The following is a 9,113-nucleotide window of genomic DNA, read 5'->3' on the forward strand; positions in this document are numbered from 1 at the left end:
ATAATCTCTTTTCTAATACACATAGTACATAAATTTCATCTAATTTAATCCCATGCCTTTGTATATGGACACGGGAATGAGATTTCAAAATTTAAAAACTAATAAAATCAACTAAATACAGTATTCCATATATTATTGATTTTCCCCTCATAAAATTATGCAAGGGGTTGTGTATAGTATTACTATTTATACCATTTAATGAGTACAGTTTTGATCCATATTTTGTCATTTGACATATGTTTCTAATTTATATTAGCCTCATATGCCTATGTCTGTTATTAAAGTAAAAAATACAAGAATTTTTATACTTTAAACAGAGTGCTTCAAATTATCTTGTAAAATAGCTCAAAATGAATGCTAAAGAATGGGCAAATCTATGTGCACTGAAAGGTTGTTCTATAATTCAGACTAAACTATGAAATCCTTGTTTCTTTATGCAGATTATACTCATTTTTATACAATAACATTTAAAGTTGAATTCTGTATGTGTCATGCCCAGAAATATTTTGCCTTCTTCTAATACTTGGGGAGATGGTGGTACCAATAAATCTATTTATTCAGAAAACCCTTAGAGAACTTTTGAAGCAGGAGTACTCTTAAAATCCATCATTACTTTAGGGATTGAGGGACAGGGTCCTGTAAATTACCACTACCTGCTTGATATTCCACACATAGGCTTTAGCAAAGCTGGAGCTAGGATCCACCTCTCCTTACTTCCATTTTTTTACTCAACAAAGGATCAGCAAATAAAGTAATCTTTCCTTGTGCATATTTATTTGGTTTCCAATTATCGAACTTTTATATTTTCTTTGTATCTCTTGGAAGTATATGCAGGTTTATTTGCACATAAAATCAGAACAGGTCCTCGGTTATAACTCCCATCTCCAACCCTAACACAGTACATACAAACACACACATATACACACATTATATATGATTTTCAGATTACCCTGTTTATACATCAAGGATACAAATAAGTTCTCAGGTATTGTCAAAGTGTGGTGGCTATGGATAAGGAAAAGTGAAGAGACAAAATTCTTTTAAAAAATTGTATTTATTTATCATTTATTTACATTTTACTAGAGAGGGTCAGAGAGGGAGAGAGAGAAGGAGAGTGAGAAAGCACACCACCAAGTCTGAGACTCGAACTGTGGTCGGCTATGTGGAGTGGGAATCGGAACCCCTAACTTCCATGCCACCTGCCAACCCCAAGATACAATTATTCATGTGAAAGAATTTAATCTATGTTGGGTGGTATAATTAAATGAACCTAAACTCTCGTTTAAATACTTTGTGTCTCTTCTCTCTCAACTTTCCACATGTCTATTATTTGTATACTAGAGCGCTTCATAAAGTTTGTGAAAAAAGTTGTAGGAGTTTATTTTAGTACAAAAATTTTGAAAACTATGTATAATTTTTCCATATCATGAATTTCCCTGAACTTCTGAAAGATCTCTTCTACTTCAAAATCTATTTTCCTTTTTAATTTTAAATAATTTATGTATTATTTACTTTTAGTTTTTAGTTTTTGCTATAGGGTGCATATACTCATCAAAGAGAGAGAAAGAGACAGAGGAAAATTGAGAAATCACTTCCCAGGGACAATAGCCATGCCACATCCCTTCTTCTCTAGTTTCCTCAGGATTTGGGGCACACATTCACACTTGCGCTCACCCTGTATGATTTTCAATCTGTGTCTGGGACTCAAACCCACGCTCTGTGGGTCCAGTCCCTTAACCTCCAGGCCACTTGCTGGCCCTGATCTATCAATTTCTACCACCACTTTATACCTGGGTACCATAATTTCTTGCCTATTTTTACTGAAAACATCTAAAAGCCAAACTCCTTCTCTGAAATCTTTTCCAATCCCCCCTTCAACAAGCTGAATGTTCACTCTGATATATCCTCAGGGTCTTTAAGTTCAAATTCCTTATCTTGGCACAAAAAGCCCTCTAAGGTATCTGCCCTTAAATCTCTTACATTACCCACATCCTGATCTATCATGTGCAACATAAAAATTCTTCTAGTTCTCCAAACATGATACTTTGTTTCACACTTCTAAACCTTTTTAAAGGATCTTTCCACAATCAAAAGACTCCTCTTTATCACTCGTAGAACTTCATACTTAAAAGAAAGCTCAGGGACCAGCAGTTAGCGTAATGGCTATGTCACTGGACTCCCACGTAGTCGACCGTGGTTCGCATCCTGGACCCGGTGGCTTAAAATCACGCTGGGTGTGTGTGCCTGCGTGCCCAAGATCCCCAGATGAGATCGGAGGAGAAGGGATTGCAGTGTGGCCATCCCCCCCCCAGGGGGTGATTTCTTGCTTTCTGTCTCTCTGTCTCTGTCTTTCTGACAAGAGCACAAGCCCTGTAGCAAAAACCTCTCCAAAAACAAACAAACAAAAAAACAAACTCAAATATCACCTCAAATCCTTTATTAACCTCCCAATCTAGGTTAGGTTCTTCATCCTCTATGTTCAAATAGTACCCTGCTAGCACCTCAAGATAGAATTTTTCATACATTATGGAAATTATCTGTTCTTTTTTAATTAAACTGTGAATAATTGGGGATATATATCTAATACATTCCTTTATTCCTAGGCCTCAGTATAAGTGTTGGTTCAATAACTGTTTTGCTGGTACCAACTCTGGTGAAATTGAGATTTTCATTTCTATTCAGATCTTGGGAGAGGGTCGGTCAGTTCAGTGGTACAGAGTAATGTTCTGCTCAAACAACGTGGGATCCATCTTGAACACCATGGGTTCACTTTCCCAGTTGACCTGTATATGCTGGCAATGTACAATCATGATCCTGGCTGGCTGGCTTGGAAGTCTGGGGGATAGGCTCATAGTGTGTGACCCTGTCCATCTGTCTTTCTCTCAAAGTAAAAAAAAAAAAAAATGAAAGAAGTAAGAAATGGAGAGAGAGAGATACAGAGAAAGACAGGAAGAAAGGAATGCCAGGAAAAATGAGGGAGGGAGGGGAGAAGAGAAATAGACCCTGGGAGTATTTATCCCAGATTCTGGAGGTGCACACATTACCCTTTCTTTCATAACAAACTTTGTGAATATTTTAGGGAAAAAAAAAAAACAAACAGATTTAGCTCTGCCAAATGGAACTACAGCGCATTTCACAGACTTGGTCACTTATCTGAATGAGCAGACACACCAAGGGACAGCAAGCAGTTGCACTAAGGTTATGGGACAACAGTGCTCTAAGAAGGTTACCCTCCCTCCCACCCTCACATTCTTAATTCCAGGTTTATAGCACAAGGTTGTACTCTTTGAACTACCCAGAACAGTAAGGTTAAAATAACCTAATATAATCTTTCAAAGCTTTCATTTTCTTATATTAAAAAAATGGCAATAAAAGAATTGCTCACTGAGGTCACATTGTAAAATAACTACTAAAGCACTTAATTTAGCTTCCTCTTTCAAGTTATGTTTAAGTAGGTTAGCCAGACTAATCCTAATTATTTATAAAATCTGAACAAAATATGAAAAAATAATTAATAGGTGGTATTGGAGACTAACTAAAAACATTTAGATTCTAGAGAGGATCCCACTATTGAAAGACAATCAGCAACTGGGGAGATGTGAGAGTTTGTAATACTTGTCTGAGGTTAACCTCATTGTCTTCAAATCACAGAAGAATGTTGGAAGTCTTGATTACTTACAAAAGAGACGAGAGAGGTTGAGTGACAGAGAATCCAGAAAATTCTGAGAAAACCTATAAAGAAAAATGGCTGCAGGGGTAAACCTCAATATCTATAAATACAATTTATAAATCTGTGACAAATATTTATTCATGACAGAGACTTCAAGAAAGTGGTTAAAAAAAAAACAATTAAAATTTTTAGTATATCAGCATTAATGTAGGCATCTTTAGACCACAGGGAGAAGGATAAGAATTTGAGGCAGCCAAGTTAACTACAAGTCACTCTTAAGAGAAATATAACAGAAGCAAGAGGCTCTACTGTGGAGGTTACCATTGAAACTTGACAAACATGTAAGTCATATCTATCTATCTATCTGTCTATCTATATATATATATATGACTACTTTTTACAATTTTAAAAATTTTCTTTCTTTCCTAGAATCAGTCCGCATTTTACAGTCCACTCATGTAAGTTCCTACATTTCCAAGGTAACCAGATCACATTTGGGTTAGCACTGCTGGTAACAAAATCATACAACTACTCTGGCTTCAAAAACGAGATGGCATGATGCTCATTAATACTTCTTTCCCTTTAATAATGCAGAATACATCACAAAATAAAATCTGTAGCATCTCATGCCTTTTAAAACTCATATATGAATATTTTTATATCACCTTTAAAAAGCAGCCAATAGTCAACTTCCATGAAAAGACTTAAATACTGCAATTAACGAAGTTTTTATTTATGATTTAAAAAATTTTTAAGTACTATTTAATCACTATACATTTTTACAACAGACATTTTTCCCAGCATGAACACACTGCATATTAGTCAAGTCAAAGATATTACCCTATACATTATCATCAGCAGACAAAACTTTTCATTTTGTGTCTATTAAATGTTTTTTCCTGAACCCCTGCCTCCTACCCTCTATTACCCACACTCTATTATCCCCCCATACTGTCTCTAGTATCTACAGTTGCCCTCCCTGCTATTATGCTTTCTAATCTTTCAGTTTATGCAACAGAGCACAGACATTGATATGTATTGATCAGGGACAAACAATGCCTATCTTTCACAGTCTGGCTTGCTTCATTAGCATTAAATCTTCCACAGTCATCTACTTCATATCAAATGTCAGGGGGGGGTCTTGCCCTTTTTTTTTTTTTTTTTTTTTTTTTTTTTAGTGAGTAGTAGTCCAAAGAGTACATGTACCACATTTTTTCAATCCACTTATCTATTCTTGGACATTCGGTTTGATCCCATGTCCTCACAAATGTAAGTAAAACTGCAATAAACAGGGATGTGCTAAGGGCTTTCCTATCCTCTGGGTAGATACTTAAAAGTGAAATTACTATGTTATACTGTACTTCTATTTGTAGGTTTCTGAGGAACAATCATATTGTCTTCCAGGGTGGCTGTACCAATTTACATCCCCACCAATAATGTAGGTAGATTCCCATTTCACCACAGCCTTGCCAGCACTTACCATTCTTGATATATTTTTAAAATTTTAGCCATTCTGACTGGTATTAAGTGGTATTTCATTGTGGTTTTGACTTGCATTTCTTTTATGATAAGAGATATGCTTTTTAGCCATTCGTATGCCTTCCTTGGAGAATACTCTGTTCAGCTCCTTTTCCCATCTTTTACATTGAACTGATTCCTCTCCCCTCCCACCCCCCTCCACCCCCAGGTAAATTGCTTGAGTTTTCTGTATATTCTGGTTATCAGTCCTTTATCTGAGGCATATTTTGCAAACATATTCTTCTACTCTGAGGGTTGTCTCCTCACACTAATGATTGTTTCTTTTGCTATTCAGAAGCTTTTTAGCCAAATAATAGTCCCACTGCAATTAGCAAAAGTTTTAAAGCAGCTACAAAAAATATGTCCACAAACTGAAAAGAAATGTGGACAAAATAGAAATTCTAGGACTGTACAATACTTGTAATTCTTAAAGTATAATACTTAGAAATTTAAAATTAATGTATGTGTTTAAAAGACTAGGATAGAAGAGTCAATACATTTGAGTATCAATAGCAATTATGCTATCCGAAGATAAAGAAAATTTTTTAAATGGACAGAATTTGTAGGGCAATATGTAGTCATCCTAATAACAGTAAAAATGGAAAAGGAAAAAAAGCAAAACATTTTCCTAAATTTGGAAAATCAACAGCTCCAAAAGCTCAAAACCTAAGCAGGATAAACAAAAAGAAAACCATCCCTAGGTAATCATAGTCCAACTGATCAAATCTGAAGATAGACTTATGATCTTGAAAGCAGCAATACTATGTATTAAATATAAGGGAACAGAGAAATGTGACAATTACTTCCCAAAAGAATGAGGCCAAGAACTCTAGTAGAATAAAAAGAAATAGCTTCACAGTGAAAGAGAAAAACAATAATATGACAATAACAGCAAAAATGGATTTGGGTAACACAACAATAAAGTTGCAAATGTTCTATATTTTACATGGCAAAGTCCAACAATAACTCTCAGTGGACTGTAATAAAATTAGCGTATTTCAATCTAAAAACACTATGGGAGGGACCAGGAGTTAGTGTAATGGCTATGTAGCTGAACTCCCGTGTAGTCTGTGGAGGGCACTGCATTATGTGAGTGACATGGAGCCATCTTAAGAGCTATCCACCATCTTAAAAAACCTTTGGTTTTCACTTTCCCATTTAGCAAATAATAACAGTGATGGTTCTAACCGGCCCAGAAAGATATATCAGACTCCTGATTGGCTCCCTCTGAATCCTCATGCTGATTGGTCACCATGTGGGACACTTGCCGATTGGTTGAGCCAGAATCCCTCATTTGCATTCAGGGCAATTTCCGGGCACCAATGATTGGTCCATCTGCGATACCTCATTTGCATTTTGGGCAACCAATCAAGGCCCAACAGCCTGTATATAAGTTCGCCATTCTTCCTCAATAAAGGAGACTTGAATAGCACCTCGTCCTGTCTTCGCTGTGTGTGTGTCTGTCCCTTCTCTCACTCCCTCCCTCAGGTAGCTGTTTGGCTGTCCTACGGGCCAGGACAGTAGTCACCGTAGTTCAAGTCTTAGACCCGGTGGCTTAAACTCACATGGCCACGTGTGCATGTGTGCCCAAGATCCTGAGAGAATGGAGAAAAAGGGATTGAAGCATGACCATCTCCCTTGGGGGGTGATTTCTCACTTTCTGTCTTTCTGGCGAGCTCACATGCCCTACAGCAAAATCCTCTCAAAAAAAAATACCAAAAAAACAAAAAACAAAAAAAAACCCACTATGAGAAATAATACAAAGATATAAAGCTAAAGAGGCAATTAAAATAATAATTAAGTATAAAAAATAGTAGGTTAACACAAATTAAAGAAGGCAGGCTTAGGAAAATTTATGACAACTAGAAAAAAATATAAAAATTTCAGACCCCAAATCAAAAGTATCAATAAATTGATTAAACACAAATTGTCTACTAAAAACATTCTAAGTAAAAAGACACATTCTATGTAAGATTGTAGTCTGGATAAATACCCTCGCCCATTTGTTTCACAGGAAAAAAAAAAGTACTTTAAATTAGAACAAATGGGTTAAAAGCAAAAGGAGGAAAGATGATAAGCCAAGAAAAAAAACTTGAGAAAACTGGATGTTATAATTTTAAAAATAGTCCTCAGGAAAGGAAATATTACTAGAAAAAAAGCATAATTCAAAATGACAATGTTCACCATTTTCAGGAATAATAAAATTTATATATGTGTATATATAACAGGACTTCAAGATAAACAAAGTAAAAATTAAAGGAAATAAAAGAATAATTAGCTGAAAAAAGATTTTAATATCTTCCACAAAAGACATTTTAATAGTGAAATTGAGGGACTAGCAGTTAGCATAATGGCTATGTCACTGGACTCCCATGTAGCAAACCACAGTTGGAGTCCTGGGCCTGGTAGCTTAAACTCACACCAAGCACGTGTGTGTGTGTGCCCAAGATCCCAAGAGGAGAATGGAGGAGAAGGGATTGCAGTGTGGCCATCCCCCCTGAGGAGTGATTTCTCACTTTCTGTCTCTCTGTCTCTGTCTGGTGAGCACACGTGCTCTATAGCAAAAACGTCTCCAAAAAAATAAATAAAATAGTGAAATTGATAACCCACTAGAAAGGCTGGTTAAAAGTAATAAAGGGAAAAAAAAACAAATCCCCAATATCAGCAATGAAAATTAAAATATCACTACAGCTCATTCAGACAGAAAAAAAACATATTTATAACAAAATCATGTTAATAAATTTGGTTTCTTAGGTGATATGGTTAAAGTCTGTGAAAGACACAATGTAGAAAAACTTACACAAGATTAAATTAAAATCTAATAACCTGTATCTACCAGAGGACTAAATTTGTTATTTAAAAAAATTACAGTATGATTCCTATTACATGACTACTTAAATTAAGAAAAATCAGACTAAATGATATGGTAGTTGCCAGGGGCTGGGATCAGGGAGAAAATGGGGAGTTACTATTTAATGGGTATAAATGTTCAGCTTTACAAGAGGAAAAGAGTTATGAAGATAGATGGTAGAGATTACTGTACAACACTGAAAGTGTATTTAATTCCACTGAACTGCACACTTAAAAATGACAAAGTTTAGGTTATGTGCATTTTACCACCATAAAAAATTATGATAAAATATAGACAAGATAGTTTCACCGGCACACCATAAAGATATATACATAGCTAATACACACATGAACTAGTTCTCAAGAGCAACGCTCTTCAGAAAAATTCAAACTAAAACCAAATTAGACACTACAAAACATTCAACATGATATCTGAAGTTAAAATACTTTAATAAAACATCAAGTGGCAACTATATGGAGCAACCATAATTCTCATGCATTGCTGCTGAGAATGTCAATTGTTACAACTATTTCAAAACATGCTATAGTACTTTCTAAATGTTAAACGTTAATTTATCCCTTTATATAAAATTTGTAAAGAAAAATTAATGTATGTCCACTAAATTATGTTTACATGAATGTTTACCTATGAAGTTCTACTGAAAGCAAAAGTAATCTATGGAGAGAGAGCACACAGAAGCTACTAAGTTGGGTATGTGGGTGGTAAGGAGTGAAGATTGACTAGGAAGAGCTGGAGTCACATAGGAGGCCCATGTTCGGATCCTGGGTTGATCTGAACACTCTGGAAGTGTCAGTGCACCTTGATCCTGGTTGGATGGGAGGCTAGGGAGGACTGCAGTGTGGCAATACCCTGTCAAGGTACTTCCTTCTCATGAGAAAGAAAAAGAAAGGAATAAAGGAAGAAGGGAATGAAGGGAAGGAAATGGGAGGGGAGAGGGGAGAGAGGAGAGAAGGAGGGAGAGGAGGGAGAGAAGGAAAGGAGAGAAGGAGAGGGGAGAGGAGAAAGAGAGGGGAGGGGTAAGAGGGGAGGGGTAAGAGGGGAGGGACAAGAGGG

Source organism: Tupaia chinensis, unplaced genomic scaffold (genome assembly GCF_000334495.1).
Source record: "Tupaia chinensis unplaced genomic scaffold, TupChi_1.0 Scaffold000534_1, whole genome shotgun sequence".
NCBI lineage: Eukaryota > Metazoa > Chordata > Mammalia > Scandentia > Tupaiidae > Tupaia > Tupaia belangeri.